Below are 14,571 nucleotides of genomic sequence, written 5' to 3'. Positions count from 1 at the left end.
GCCAGTCGATATGGTAAAGGTGGGGCCGTGCAGTGCGCATGAATGCCACTGACTGGGCCAAAACGTTGCGATGCCATACGCCCAACGTGGGGCTCGAACCCACGACCCTGAGATTAAGAGTCTCATGCTCTACCGACTGAGCTAGCCGGGCTAAGACGCTGCCTCCCGTGTGGCCTCTTGCTACCAACTGACGCCAAACACTTTTTGCTAACTTTCGGCCCAATTTGTTTTGATAGACGCAATGCGCTTCCAAACACTCCTGCGCTTACTTGCTGTCAGGGAGGTACATCACCGTTGCTGCTGTGGTTTTTGGGCTCCCAACAAAACGCGGTAGGTGCTTCGATTGTGTTTTCTCGCTGTGCAAAACGTGAAGCCGAGCTTTCCCACATCACAGCTGCCAAGGCATTTGACCTTTCAGGCAGAGGCGGCATAGACCAATCCCTCAAGGCAGAAGGACTAACGCAAAGGGCAAAGCGCTGGCTTTGAATGCAAGGAGTCACGGGCTACGACCCACCGGCGGGCCCTTCGATAGCTCAGCTGGTAGAGCGGAGGACTGTAGCGTCAACGTAGTAATCCTTAGGTCGCTGGTTCGATTCCGGCTCGAAGGATGCCCTCTTTTACCCTGCCTCTCTCCCCCTTTAACTAGAAGGCACTCTAGAAGGCACTCTAGAAATGTGCAATTGGGAAGCCTTTTAAGGAACTTTGTTTTTATTATTCATGTCTCCCTCGGCCGGTGCGCCGGCCCTCGGCGTGCAGTCTCTGTGGCGCAATCGGTTAGCGCGTTCGGCTGTTAACCGAAAGGTTGGTGGTTCGAGCCCACCCAGGGACGCTCATGTTTTCTCCATTACCTCAGTGGGGCCCGAAGGCTAAAACAAAGCGTGTCCTTTGGCTCTCTTCAGGTGACCGGCAACTGAGCAGACAAACAAGCGTTCACTGGAGACCCTTGCAAATGTACTAGCCGTTTGTTGAAGAGGTTTACATAGTTGATCGAGCCACTTCTTTGGCTCAGGAAGATAACTGCAGCACTTCTAGTCACGCCTTAAGACAATCACCATGTGAATGTGTCGATGTTGATTGTCCAAGAACAGGGGGAGGTGTGAAAATTGTAGAACCGCCCTGTTCAAGTTAGATGATCCCATTGTTGGTGGCAGGAAGCCTGCATAGCTATTGGTGCCTAGATCGGCGTGGCTAAAGGTGACAATTGTTGTCAAATCGCTTGGCTAGCTAGAGCGATGTTCAAAATGGGCAGTGCAGATAGTGCCGATGTACAAGCTTCCGTCCCAGTGTATTGCTGGACTTGAAGTACACAGCGATGCAATTGTTGTTAAAGATCCTCCGGAGTTTTTCTGACACTCCAGTGGCTTATGGGGGTGACTATATTTCTCCAAATGTTCTGCTTCTCCCCAGTTTGTTTTCGTGACCTTGTGGATGTTTAGCCAAGACCCAGTCTGGCTAGCCACAAGCTTTCAAAGCACACCTGAGAGGGTCTGTAGACTCTTTTTGTTGTTACCGCGTCAGCCCGATATTGCAGAGTCCTAAGAAGCCCCAGCTTGGGTTCCAGTGGGTGGTGTGAGCCAAAAAGCAGATAGCGGTGTGTGTGGGTAGGTTTCCTGTAGGCCTCCTTGCCCAAATGCACCCCTTTCCTTGCCTTGCAAGACACAGTCCAAAGCGGGTCATTTGCTATTCGATGCCTTCGTCACCGAATAGCAAATGGTGCAATATGATGCCAGCTAAGGGTGTTAGCGTTGTTGCCAGATACTTAGCAATGTTGTGTGTGACAGAGTTGATTCTCTTTGGGAATCAGTAGTCAAAATGGCTGAACCTTGGCCCTGGATAATGCTGGACCTCCTGAGCGAGTTAAAGCATAAGGCCAGAGACTTTTCGAATGCCGAAGAAAGTCTCCACAGTTGTCGCTAAGCCAGGATATCTTAGGAGCTTTCTTCAAGGACCTGGATGACTTGGGTCTTTGCTTAGGGCCGCTTTGCAAGGCCAAAAAGGGATAGGAGTGCGTTGGCCGGGAATCGAACCCGGGTCAACTGCTTGGAAGGCAGCTATGCTCACCACTATACCACCAACGCAAGGCTGTCCGGGGCCTGTGCCACTATCTCTATCCAATTCGTGTCACACGTGGCGCTGATAAGAACCACGCCCCAGCGCAAGGTCAACTTGCTGCCATACGAATTGACCACTAGAAAGATAAGCTCGAAACATTTCCCCGTTTGTAGAGGGAATGGAAGAGAAGCCAGTCGATATGGTAAAGGTGGGGCCGTGCAGTGCGCATGAATGCCACTGACTGGGCCAAAACGTTGCGATGCCATACGCCCAACGTGGGGCTCGAACCCACGACCCTGAGATTAAGAGTCTCATGCTCTACCGACTGAGCTAGCCGGGCTAAGACGCTGCCTCCCGTGTGGCCTCTTGCTACCAACTGACGCCAAACACTTTTTGCTAACTTTCGGCCCAATTTGTTTTGATAGACGCAATGCGCTTCCAAACACTCCTGCGCTTACTTGCTGTCAGGGAGGTACATCACCGTTGCTGCTGTGGTTTTTGGGCTCCCAACAAAACGCGGTAGGTGCTTCGATTGTGTTTTCTCGCTGTGCAAAACGTGAAGCCGAGCTTTCCCACATCACAGCTGCCAAGGCATTTGACCTTTCAGGCAGAGGCGGCATAGACCAATCCCTCAAGGCAGAAGGACTAACGCAAAGGGCAAAGCGCTGGCTTTGAATGCAAGGAGTCACGGGCTACGACCCACCGGCGGGCCCTTCGATAGCTCAGCTGGTAGAGCGGAGGACTGTAGCGTCAACGTAGTAATCCTTAGGTCGCTGGTTCGATTCCGGCTCGAAGGATGCCCTCTTTTACCCTGCCTCTCTCCCCCTTTAACTAGAAGGCACTCTAGAAGGCACTCTAGAAATGTGCAATTGGGAAGCCTTTTAAGGAACTTTGTTTTTATTATTCATGTCTCCCTCGGCCGGTGCGCCGGCCCTCGGCGTGCAGTCTCTGTGGCGCAATCGGTTAGCGCGTTCGGCTGTTAACCGAAAGGTTGGTGGTTCGAGCCCACCCAGGGACGCTCATGTTTTCTCCATTACCTCAGTGGGGCCCGAAGGCTAAAACAAAGCGTGTCCTTTGGCTCTCTTCAGGTGACCGGCAACTGAGCAGACAAACAAGCGTTCACTGGAGACCCTTGCAAATGTACTAGCCGTTTGTTGAAGAGGTTTACATAGTTGATCGAGCCACTTCTTTGGCTCAGGAAGATAACTGCAGCACTTCTAGTCACACCTTAAGACAATCACCATGTGAATGTGTCGATGTTGATTGTCCAAGAACAGGGGGAGGTGTGAAAATTGTAGAACCGCCCTGTTCAAGTTAGATGATCCCATTGTTGGTGGCAGGAAGCCTGCATAGCTATTGGTGCCTAGATCGGCGTGGCTAAAGGTGACAATTGTTGTCAAATCGCTTGGCTAGCTAGAGCGATGTTCAAAATGGGCAGTGCAGATAGTGCCGATGTACAAGCTTCCGTCCCAGTGTATTGCTGGACTTGAAGTACACAGCGATGCAATTGTTGTTAAAGATCCTCCGGAGTTTTTCTGACACTCCAGTGGCTTACGGGGGTGACTATATTTCTCCAAATGTTCTGCTTCTCCCCAGTTTGTTTTCGTGACCTTGTGGATGTTTAGCCAAGACCCAGTCTGGCTAGCCACAAGCTTTCAAAGCACACCTGAGAGGGTCTGTAGACTCTTTTTGTTGTTACCGCGTCAGCCCGATATTGCAGAGTCCTAAGAAGCCCCAGCTTGGGTTCCAGTGGGTGGTGTGAGCCAAAAAGCAGATAGCGGTGTGTGTGGGTAGGTTTCCTGTAGGCCTCCTTGCCCAAATGCACCCCTTTCCTTGCCTTGCAAGACACAGTCCAAAGCGGGTCATTTGCTATTCGATGCCTTCGTCACCGAATAGCAAATGGTGCAATATGATGCCAGCTAAGGGTGTTAGCGTTGTTGCCAGATACTTAGCAATGTTGTGTGTGACAGAGTTGATTCTCTTTGGGAATCAGTAGTCAAAATGGCTGAACCTTGGCCCTGGATAATGCTGGACCTCCTGAGCGAGTTAAAGCATAAGGCCAGAGACTTTTCGAATGCCGAAGAAAGTCTCCACAGTTGTCGCTAAGCCAGGATATCTTAGGAGCTTTCTTCAAGGACCTGGATGACTTGGGTCTTTGCTTAGGGCCGCTTTGCAAGGCCAAAAAGGGATAGGAGTGCGTTGGCCGGGAATCGAACCCGGGTCAACTGCTTGGAAGGCAGCTATGCTCACCACTATACCACCAACGCAAGGCTGTCCGGGGCCTGTGCCACTATCTCTATCCAATTCGTGTCACACGTGGCGCTGATAAGAACCACGCCCCAGCGCAAGGTCAACTTGCTGCCATACGAATTGACCACTAGAAAGATAAGCTCGAAACATTTCCCCGTTTGTAGAGGGAATGGAAGAGAAGCCAGTCGATATGGTAAAGGTGGGGCCGTGCAGTGCGCATGAATGCCACTGACTGGGCCAAAACGTTGCGATGCCATACGCCCAACGTGGGGCTCGAACCCACGACCCTGAGATTAAGAGTCTCATGCTCTACCGACTGAGCTAGCCGGGCTAAGACGCTGCCTCCCGTGTGGCCTCTTGCTACCAACTGACGCCAAACACTTTTTGCTAACTTTCGGCCCAATTTGTTTTGATAGACGCAATGCGCTTCCAAACACTCCTGCGCTTACTTGCTGTCAGGGAGGTACATCACCGTTGCTGCTGTGGTTTTTGGGCTCCCAACAAAACGCGGTAGGTGCTTCGATTGTGTTTTCTCGCTGTGCAAAACGTGAAGCCGAGCTTTCCCACATCACAGCTGCCAAGGCATTTGACCTTTCAGGCAGAGGCGGCATAGACCAATCCCTCAAGGCAGAAGGACTAACGCAAAGGGCAAAGCGCTGGCTTTGAATGCAAGGAGTCACGGGCTACGACCCACCGGCGGGCCCTTCGATAGCTCAGCTGGTAGAGCGGAGGACTGTAGCGTCAACGTAGTAATCCTTAGGTCGCTGGTTCGATTCCGGCTCGAAGGATGCCCTCTTTTACCCTGCCTCTCTCCCCCTTTAACTAGAAGGCACTCTAGAAGGCACTCTAGAAATGTGCAATTGGGAAGCCTTTTAAGGAACTTTGTTTTTATTATTCATGTCTCCCTCGGCCGGTGCGCCGGCCCTCGGCGTGCAGTCTCTGTGGCGCAATCGGTTAGTGCGTTCGGCTGTTAACCGAAAGGTTGGTGGTTCGAGCCCACCCAGGGACGCTCATGTTTTCTCCATTACCTCAGTGGGGCCCGAAGGCTAAAACAAAGCGTGTCCTTTGGCTCTCTTCAGGTGACCGGCAACTGAGCAGACAAACAAGCGTTCACTGGAGACCCTTGCAAATGTACTAGCCGTTTGTTGAAGAGGTTTACATAGTTGATCGAGCCACTTCTTTGGCTCAGGAAGATAACTGCAGCACTTCTAGTCACACCTTAAGACAATCACCATGTGAATGTGTCGATGTTGATTGTCCAAGAACAGGGGGAGATGTGAAAATTGTAGAACCGCCCTGTTCAAGTTAGATGATCCCATTGTTGGTGGCAGGAAGCCTGCATAGCTATTGGTGCCTAGATCGGCGTGGCTAAAGGTGACAATTGTTGTCAAATCGCTTGGCTAGCTAGAGCGATGTTCAAAATGGGCAGTGCAGATAGTGCCGATGTACAAGCTTCCGTCCCAGTGTATTGCTGGACTTGAAGTACACAGCGATGCAATTGTTGTTAAAGATCCTCCGGAGTTTTTCTGACACTCCAGTGGCTTACGGGGGTGACTATATTTCTCCAAATGTTCTGCTTCTCCCCAGTTTGTTTTCGTGACCTTGTGGATGTTTAGCCAAGACCCAGTCTGGCTAGCCACAAGCTTTCAAAGCACACCTGAGAGGGTCTGTAGACTCTTTTTGTTGTTACCGCGTCAGCCCGATATTGCAGAGTCCTAAGAAGCCCCAGCTTGGGTTCCAGTGGGTGGTGTGAGCCAAAAAGCAGATAGCGGTGTGTGTGGGTAGGTTTCCTGTAGGCCTCCTTGCCCAAATGCACCCCTTTCCTTGCCTTGCAAGACACAGTCCAAAGCGGGTCATTTGCTATTCGATGCCTTCGTCACCGAATAGCAAATGGTGCAATATGATGCCAGCTAAGGGTGTTAGCGTTGTTGCCAGATACTTAGCAATGTTGTGTGTGACAGAGTTGATTCTCTTTGGGAATCAGTAGTCAAAATGGCTGAACCTTGGCCCTGGATAATGCTGGACCTCCTGAGCGAGTTAAAGCATAAGGCCAGAGACTTTTCGAATGCCGAAGAAAGTCTCCACAGTTGTCGCTAAGCCAGGATATCTTAGGAGCTTTCTTCAAGGACCTGGATGACTTGGGTCTTTGCTTAGGGCCGCTTTGCAAGGCCAAAAAGGGATAGGAGTGCGTTGGCCGGGAATCGAACCCGGGTCAACTGCTTGGAAGGCAGCTATGCTCACCACTATACCACCAACGCAAGGCTGTCCGGGGCCTGTGCCACTATCTCTATCCAATTCGTGTCACACGTGGCGCTGATAAGAACCACGCCCCAGCGCAAGGTCAACTTGCTGCCATACGAATTGACCACTAGAAAGATAAGCTCGAAACATTTCCCCGTTTGTAGAGGGAATGGAAGAGAAGCCAGTCGATATGGTAAAGGTGGGGCCGTGCAGTGCGCATGAATGCCACTGACTGGGCCAAAACGTTGCGATGCCATACGCCCAACGTGGGGCTCGAACCCACGACCCTGAGATTAAGAGTCTCATGCTCTACCGACTGAGCTAGCCGGGCTAAGACGCTGCCTCCCGTGTGGCCTCTTGCTACCAACTGACGCCAAACACTTTTTGCTAACTTTCGGCCCAATTTGTTTTGATAGACGCAATGCGCTTCCAAACACTCCTGCGCTTACTTGCTGTCAGGGAGGTACATCACCGTTGCTGCTGTGGTTTTTGGGCTCCCAACAAAACGCGGTAGGTGCTTCGATTGTGTTTTCTCGCTGTGCAAAACGTGAAGCCGAGCTTTCCCACATCACAGCTGCCAAGGCATTTGACCTTTCAGGCAGAGGCGGCATAGACCAATCCCTCAAGGCAGAAGGACTAACGCAAAGGGCAAAGCGCTGGCTTTGAATGCAAGGAGTCACGGGCTACGACCCACCGGCGGGCCCTTCGATAGCTCAGCTGGTAGAGCGGAGGACTGTAGCGTCAACGTAGTAATCCTTAGGTCGCTGGTTCGATTCCGGCTCGAAGGATGCCCTCTTTTACCCTGCCTCTCTCCCCCTTTAACTAGAAGGCACTCTAGAAGGCACTCTAGAAATGTGCAATTGGGAAGCCTTTTAAGGAACTTTGTTTTTATTATTCATGTCTCCCTCGGCCGGTGCGCCGGCCCTCGGCGTGCAGTCTCTGTGGCGCAATCGGTTAGCGCGTTCGGCTGTTAACCGAAAGGTTGGTGGTTCGAGCCCACCCAGGGACGCTCATGTTTTCTCCATTACCTCAGTGGGGCCCGAAGGCTAAAACAAAGCGTGTCCTTTGGCTCTCTTCAGGTGACCGGCAACTGAGCAGACAAACAAGCGTTCACTGGAGACCCTTGCAAATGTACTAGCCGTTTGTTGAAGAGGTTTACATAGTTGATCGAGCCACTTCTTTGGCTCAGGAAGATAACTGCAGCACTTCTAGTCACACCTTAAGACAATCACCATGTGAATGTGTCGATGTTGATTGTCCAAGAACAGGGGGAGGTGTGAAAATTGTAGAACCGCCCTGTTCAAGTTAGATGATCCCATTGTTGGTGGCAGGAAGCCTGCATAGCTATTGGTGCCTAGATCGGCGTGGCTAAAGGTGACAATTGTTGTCAAATCGCTTGGCTAGCTAGAGCGATGTTCAAAATGGGCAGTGCAGATAGTGCCGATGTACAAGCTTCCGTCCCAGTGTATTGCTGGACTTGAAGTACACAGCGATGCAATTGTTGTTAAAGATCCTCCGGAGTTTTTCTGACACTCCAGTGGCTTACGGGGGTGACTATATTTCTCCAAATGTTCTGCTTCTCCCCAGTTTGTTTTCGTGACCTTGTGGATGTTTAGCCAAGACCCAGTCTGGCTAGCCACAAGCTTTCAAAGCACACCTGAGAGGGTCTGTAGACTCTTTTTGTTGTTACCGCGTCAGCCCGATATTGCAGAGTCCTAAGAAGCCCCAGCTTGGGTTCCAGTGGGTGGTGTGAGCCAAAAAGCAGATAGCGGTGTGTGTGGGTAGGTTTCCTGTAGGCCTCCTTGCCCAAATGCACCCCTTTCCTTGCCTTGCAAGACACAGTCCAAAGCGGGTCATTTGCTATTCGATGCCTTCGTCACCGAATAGCAAATGGTGCAATATGATGCCAGCTAAGGGTGTTAGCGTTGTTGCCAGATACTTAGCAATGTTGTGTGTGACAGAGTTGATTCTCTTTGGGAATCAGTAGTCAAAATGGCTGAACCTTGGCCCTGGATAATGCTGGACCTCCTGAGCGAGTTAAAGCATAAGGCCAGAGACTTTTCGAATGCCGAAGAAAGTCTCCACAGTTGTCGCTAAGCCAGGATATCTTAGGAGCTTTCTTCAAGGACCTGGATGACTTGGGTCTTTGCTTAGGGCCGCTTTGCAAGGCCAAAAAGGGATAGGAGTGCGTTGGCCGGGAATCGAACCCGGGTCAACTGCTTGGAAGGCAGCTATGCTCACCACTATACCACCAACGCAAGGCTGTCCGGGGCCTGTGCCACTATCTCTATCCAATTCGTGTCACACGTGGCGCTGATAAGAACCACGCCCCAGCGCAAGGTCAACTTGCTGCCATACGAATTGACCACTAGAAAGATAAGCTCGAAACATTTCCCCGTTTGTAGAGGGAATGGAAGAGAAGCCAGTCGATATGGTAAAGGTGGGGCCGTGCAGTGCGCATGAATGCCACTGACTGGGCCAAAACGTTGCGATGCCATACGCCCAACGTGGGGCTCGAACCCACGACCCTGAGATTAAGAGTCTCATGCTCTACCGACTGAGCTAGCCGGGCTAAGACGCTGCCTCCCGTGTGGCCTCTTGCTACCAACTGACGCCAAACACTTTTTGCTAACTTTCGGCCCAATTTGTTTTGATAGACGCAATGCGCTTCCAAACACTCCTGCGCTTACTTGCTGTCAGGGAGGTACATCACCGTTGCTGCTGTGGTTTTTGGGCTCCCAACAAAACGCGGTAGGTGCTTCGATTGTGTTTTCTCGCTGTGCAAAACGTGAAGCCGAGCTTTCCCACATCACAGCTGCCAAGGCATTTGACCTTTCAGGCAGAGGCGGCATAGACCAATCCCTCAAGGCAGAAGGACTAACGCAAAGGGCAAAGCGCTGGCTTTGAATGCAAGGAGTCACGGGCTACGACCCACCGGCGGGCCCTTCGATAGCTCAGCTGGTAGAGCGGAGGACTGTAGCGTCAACGTAGTAATCCTTAGGTCGCTGGTTCGATTCCGGCTCGAAGGATGCCCTCTTTTACCCTGCCTCTCTCCCCCTTTAACTAGAAGGCACTCTAGAAGGCACTCTAGAAATGTGCAATTGGGAAGCCTTTTAAGGAACTTTGTTTTTATTATTCATGTCTCCCTCGGCCGGTGCGCCGGCCCTCGGCGTGCAGTCTCTGTGGCGCAATCGGTTAGCGCGTTCGGCTGTTAACCGAAAGGTTGGTGGTTCGAGCCCACCCAGGGACGCTCATGTTTTCTCCATTACCTCAGTGGGGCCCGAAGGCTAAAACAAAGCGTGTCCTTTGGCTCTCTTCAGGTGACCGGCAACTGAGCAGACAAACAAGCGTTCACTGGAGACCCTTGCAAATGTACTAGCCGTTTGTTGAAGAGGTTTACATAGTTGATCGAGCCACTTCTTTGGCTCAGGAAGATAACTGCAGCACTTCTAGTCACACCTTAAGACAATCACCATGTGAATGTGTCGATGTTGATTGTCCAAGAACAGGGGGAGGTGTGAAAATTGTAGAACCGCCCTGTTCAAGTTAGATGATCCCATTGTTGGTGGCAGGAAGCCTGCATAGCTATTGGTGCCTAGATCGGCGTGGCTAAAGGTGACAATTGTTGTCAAATCGCTTGGCTAGCTAGAGCGATGTTCAAAATGGGCAGTGCAGATAGTGCCGATGTACAAGCTTCCGTCCCAGTGTATTGCTGGACTTGAAGTACACAGCGATGCAATTGTTGTTAAAGATCCTCCGGAGTTTTTCTGACACTCCAGTGGCTTACGGGGGTGACTATATTTCTCCAAATGTTCTGCTTCTCCCCAGTTTGTTTTCGTGACCTTGTGGATGTTTAGCCAAGACCCAGTCTGGCTAGCCACAAGCTTTCAAAGCACACCTGAGAGGGTCTGTAGACTCTTTTTGTTGTTACCGCGTCAGCCCGATATTGCAGAGTCCTAAGAAGCCCCAGCTTGGGTTCCAGTGGGTGGTGTGAGCCAAAAAGCAGATAGCGGTGTGTGTGGGTAGGTTTCCTGTAGGCCTCCTTGCCCAAATGCACCCCTTTCCTTGCCTTGCAAGACACAGTCCAAAGCGGGTCATTTGCTATTCGATGCCTTCGTCACCGAATAGCAAATGGTGCAATATGATGCCAGCTAAGGGTGTTAGCGTTGTTGCCAGATACTTAGCAATGTTGTGTGTGACAGAGTTGATTCTCTTTGGGAATCAGTAGTCAAAATGGCTGAACCTTGGCCCTGGATAATGCTGGACCTCCTGAGCGAGTTAAAGCATAAGGCCAGAGACTTTTCGAATGCCGAAGAAAGTCTCCACAGTTGTCGCTAAGCCAGGATATCTTAGGAGCTTTCTTCAAGGACCTGGATGACTTGGGTCTTTGCTTAGGGCCGCTTTGCAAGGCCAAAAAGGGATAGGAGTGCGTTGGCCGGGAATCGAACCCGGGTCAACTGCTTGGAAGGCAGCTATGCTCACCACTATACCACCAACGCAAGGCTGTCCGGGGCCTGTGCCACTATCTCTATCCAATTCGTGTCACACGTGGCGCTGATAAGAACCACGCCCCAGCGCAAGGTCAACTTGCTGCCATACGAATTGACCACTAGAAAGATAAGCTCGAAACATTTCCCCGTTTGTAGAGGGAATGGAAGAGAAGCCAGTCGATATGGTAAAGGTGGGGCCGTGCAGTGCGCATGAATGCCACTGACTGGGCCAAAACGTTGCGATGCCATACGCCCAACGTGGGGCTCGAACCCACGACCCTGAGATTAAGAGTCTCATGCTCTACCGACTGAGCTAGCCGGGCTAAGACGCTGCCTCCCGTGTGGCCTCTTGCTACCAACTGACGCCAAACACTTTTTGCTAACTTTCGGCCCAATTTGTTTTGATAGACGCAATGCGCTTCCAAACACTCCTGCGCTTACTTGCTGTCAGGGAGGTACATCACCGTTGCTGCTGTGGTTTTTGGGCTCCCAACAAAACGCGGTAGGTGCTTCGATTGTGTTTTCTCGCTGTGCAAAACGTGAAGCCGAGCTTTCCCACATCACAGCTGCCAAGGCATTTGACCTTTCAGGCAGAGGCGGCATAGACCAATCCCTCAAGGCAGAAGGACTAACGCAAAGGGCAAAGCGCTGGCTTTGAATGCAAGGAGTCACGGGCTACGACCCACCGGCGGGCCCTTCGATAGCTCAGCTGGTAGAGCGGAGGACTGTAGCGTCAACGTAGTAATCCTTAGGTCGCTGGTTCGATTCCGGCTCGAAGGATGCCCTCTTTTACCCTGCCTCTCTCCCCCTTTAACTAGAAGGCACTCTAGAAGGCACTCTAGAAATGTGCAATTGGGAAGCCTTTTAAGGAACTTTGTTTTTATTATTCATGTCTCCCTCGGCCGGTGCGCCGGCCCTCGGCGTGCAGTCTCTGTGGCGCAATCGGTTAGCGCGTTCGGCTGTTAACCGAAAGGTTGGTGGTTCGAGCCCACCCAGGGACGCTCATGTTTTCTCCATTACCTCAGTGGGGCCCGAAGGCTAAAACAAAGCGTGTCCTTTGGCTCTCTTCAGGTGACCGGCAACTGAGCAGACAAACAAGCGTTCACTGGAGACCCTTGCAAATGTACTAGCCGTTTGTTGAAGAGGTTTACATAGTTGATCGAGCCACTTCTTTGGCTCAGGAAGATAACTGCAGCACTTCTAGTCACACCTTAAGACAATCACCATGTGAATGTGTCGATGTTGATTGTCCAAGAACAGGGGGAGGTGTGAAAATTGTAGAACCGCCCTGTTCAAGTTAGATGATCCCATTGTTGGTGGCAGGAAGCCTGCATAGCTATTGGTGCCTAGATCGGCGTGGCTAAAGGTGACAATTGTTGTCAAATCGCTTGGCTAGCTAGAGCGATGTTCAAAATGGGCAGTGCAGATAGTGCCGATGTACAAGCTTCCGTCCCAGTGTATTGCTGGACTTGAAGTACACAGCGATGCAATTGTTGTTAAAGATCCTCCGGAGTTTTTCTGACACTCCAGTGGCTTACGGGGGTGACTATATTTCTCCAAATGTTCTGCTTCTCCCCAGTTTGTTTTCGTGACCTTGTGGATGTTTAGCCAAGACCCAGTCTGGCTAGCCACAAGCTTTCAAAGCACACCTGAGAGGGTCTGTAGACTCTTTTTGTTGTTACCGCGTCAGCCCGATATTGCAGAGTCCTAAGAAGCCCCAGCTTGGGTTCCAGTGGGTGGTGTGAGCCAAAAAGCAGATAGCGGTGTGTGTGGGTAGGTTTCCTGTAGGCCTCCTTGCCCAAATGCACCCCTTTCCTTGCCTTGCAAGACACAGTCCAAAGCGGGTCATTTGCTATTCGATGCCTTCGTCACCGAATAGCAAATGGTGCAATATGATGCCAGCTAAGGGTGTTAGCGTTGTTGCCAGATACTTAGCAATGTTGTGTGTGACAGAGTTGATTCTCTTTGGGAATCAGTAGTCAAAATGGCTGAACCTTGGCCCTGGATAATGCTGGACCTCCTGAGCGAGTTAAAGCATAAGGCCAGAGACTTTTCGAATGCCGAAGAAAGTCTCCACAGTTGTCGCTAAGCCAGGATATCTTAGGAGCTTTCTTCAAGGACCTGGATGACTTGGGTCTTTGCTTAGGGCCGCTTTGCAAGGCCAAAAAGGGATAGGAGTGCGTTGGCCGGGAATCGAACCCGGGTCAACTGCTTGGAAGGCAGCTATGCTCACCACTATACCACCAACGCAAGGCTGTCTGGGGCCTGTGCCACTATCTCTATCCAATTCGTGTCACACGTGGCGCTGATAAGAACCACGCCCCAGCGCAAGGTCAACTTGCTGCCATACGAATTGACCACTAGAAAGATAAGCTCGAAACATTTCCCCGTTTGTAGAGGGAATGGAAGAGAAGCCAGTCGATATGGTAAAGGTGGGGCCGTGCAGTGCGCATGAATGCCACTGACTGGGCCAAAACGTTGCGATGCCATACGCCCAACGTGGGGCTCGAACCCACGACCCTGAGATTAAGAGTCTCATGCTCTACCGACTGAGCTAGCCGGGCTAAGACGCTGCCTCCCGTGTGGCCTCTTGCTACCAACTGACGCCAAACACTTTTTGCTAACTTTCGGCCCAATTTGTTTTGATAGACGCAATGCGCTTCCAAACACTCCTGCGCTTACTTGCTGTCAGGGAGGTACATCACCGTTGCTGCTGTGGTTTTTGGGCTCCCAACAAAACGCGGTAGGTGCTTCGATTGTGTTTTCTCGCTGTGCAAAACGTGAAGCCGAGCTTTCCCACATCACAGCTGCCAAGGCATTTGACCTTTCAGGCAGAGGCGGCATAGACCAATCCCTCAAGGCAGAAGGACTAACGCAAAGGGCAAAGCGCTGGCTTTGAATGCAAGGAGTCACGGGCTACGACCCACCGGCGGCCCCTTCGATAGCTCAGCTGGTAGAGCGGAGGACTGTAGCGTCAACGTAGTAATCCTTAGGTCGCTGGTTCGATTCCGGCTCGAAGGATGCCCTCTTTTACCCTGCCTCTCTCCCCCTTTAACTAGAAGGCACTCTAGAAGGCACTCTAGAAATGTGCAATTGGGAAGCCTTTTAAGGAACTTTGTTTTTATTATTCATGTCTCCCTCGGCCGGTGCGCCGGCCCTCGGCGTGCAGTCTCTGTGGCGCAATCGGTTAGCGCGTTCGGCTGTTAACCGAAAGGTTGGTGGTTTGAGCCCACCCAGGGACGCTCATGTTTTCTCCATTACCTCAGTGGGGCCCGAAGGCTAAAACAAAGCGTGTCCTTTGGCTCTCTTCAGGTGACCGGCAACTGAGCAGACAAACAAGCGTTCACTGGAGACCCTTGCAAATGTACTAGCCGTTTGTTGAAGAGGTTTACATAGTTGATCGAGCCACTTCTTTGGCTCAGGAAGATAACTGCAGCACTTCTAGTCACACCTTAAGACAATCACCATGTGAATGTGTCGATGTTGATTGTCCAAGAACAGGGGGAGGTGTGAAAATTGTAGAACCGCCCTGTTCAAG

General features: G+C 51.4%; 13 non-coding genes across 13 annotated transcripts; all 13 read right to left on the bottom strand.

Moving 5' to 3' along the window:
* Window positions 1–78: 78 nt before the first annotated feature.
* TRNAK-CUU (transfer RNA lysine (anticodon CUU)) lies at window positions 79–151 on the bottom strand. Its single transcript has one exon. It is a non-coding gene; the product is annotated as a tRNA-Lys (tRNA).
* A 1,855-nt stretch (window positions 152–2,006) lies between these two features.
* Window positions 2,007–2,078, bottom strand: TRNAG-UCC (transfer RNA glycine (anticodon UCC)). Its single transcript has one exon. It is a non-coding gene; the product is annotated as a tRNA-Gly (tRNA).
* A 241-nt stretch (window positions 2,079–2,319) lies between these two features.
* Window positions 2,320–2,392, bottom strand: TRNAK-CUU (transfer RNA lysine (anticodon CUU)). Its single transcript has one exon. It is a non-coding gene; the product is annotated as a tRNA-Lys (tRNA).
* A 1,855-nt stretch (window positions 2,393–4,247) lies between these two features.
* TRNAG-UCC (transfer RNA glycine (anticodon UCC)) lies at window positions 4,248–4,319 on the bottom strand. The gene has a single exon. It is a non-coding gene; the product is annotated as a tRNA-Gly (tRNA).
* Window positions 4,320–4,560: 241 nt separating this feature from the next.
* Window positions 4,561–4,633, bottom strand: TRNAK-CUU (transfer RNA lysine (anticodon CUU)). Its single transcript has one exon. It is a non-coding gene; the product is annotated as a tRNA-Lys (tRNA).
* Window positions 4,634–6,488: 1,855 nt separating this feature from the next.
* TRNAG-UCC (transfer RNA glycine (anticodon UCC)) lies at window positions 6,489–6,560 on the bottom strand. The gene has a single exon. It is a non-coding gene; the product is annotated as a tRNA-Gly (tRNA).
* Window positions 6,561–6,801: 241 nt separating this feature from the next.
* On the bottom strand, window positions 6,802–6,874 carry TRNAK-CUU (transfer RNA lysine (anticodon CUU)). Its single transcript has one exon. It is a non-coding gene; the product is annotated as a tRNA-Lys (tRNA).
* A 1,855-nt stretch (window positions 6,875–8,729) lies between these two features.
* Window positions 8,730–8,801, bottom strand: TRNAG-UCC (transfer RNA glycine (anticodon UCC)). The gene has a single exon. It is a non-coding gene; the product is annotated as a tRNA-Gly (tRNA).
* Window positions 8,802–9,042: 241 nt separating this feature from the next.
* Window positions 9,043–9,115, bottom strand: TRNAK-CUU (transfer RNA lysine (anticodon CUU)). Its single transcript has one exon. It is a non-coding gene; the product is annotated as a tRNA-Lys (tRNA).
* A 1,855-nt stretch (window positions 9,116–10,970) lies between these two features.
* TRNAG-UCC (transfer RNA glycine (anticodon UCC)) lies at window positions 10,971–11,042 on the bottom strand. The gene has a single exon. It is a non-coding gene; the product is annotated as a tRNA-Gly (tRNA).
* A 241-nt stretch (window positions 11,043–11,283) lies between these two features.
* Window positions 11,284–11,356, bottom strand: TRNAK-CUU (transfer RNA lysine (anticodon CUU)). The gene has a single exon. It is a non-coding gene; the product is annotated as a tRNA-Lys (tRNA).
* A 1,855-nt stretch (window positions 11,357–13,211) lies between these two features.
* Window positions 13,212–13,283, bottom strand: TRNAG-UCC (transfer RNA glycine (anticodon UCC)). Its single transcript has one exon. It is a non-coding gene; the product is annotated as a tRNA-Gly (tRNA).
* A 241-nt stretch (window positions 13,284–13,524) lies between these two features.
* On the bottom strand, window positions 13,525–13,597 carry TRNAK-CUU (transfer RNA lysine (anticodon CUU)). The gene has a single exon. It is a non-coding gene; the product is annotated as a tRNA-Lys (tRNA).
* Between the last annotated feature and the right edge of the window lie 974 nt (window positions 13,598–14,571).

Source organism: Aquarana catesbeiana, unplaced genomic scaffold, assembly GCF_042186555.1.
Source record: "Aquarana catesbeiana isolate 2022-GZ unplaced genomic scaffold, ASM4218655v1 unanchor86, whole genome shotgun sequence".
NCBI classification, from domain to species: domain Eukaryota; kingdom Metazoa; phylum Chordata; class Amphibia; order Anura; family Ranidae; genus Aquarana; species Aquarana catesbeiana.
The sequence above is the reverse complement of the archived record's forward strand: the minus strand, read 5'-3'. Positions and strand labels throughout refer to the sequence as shown.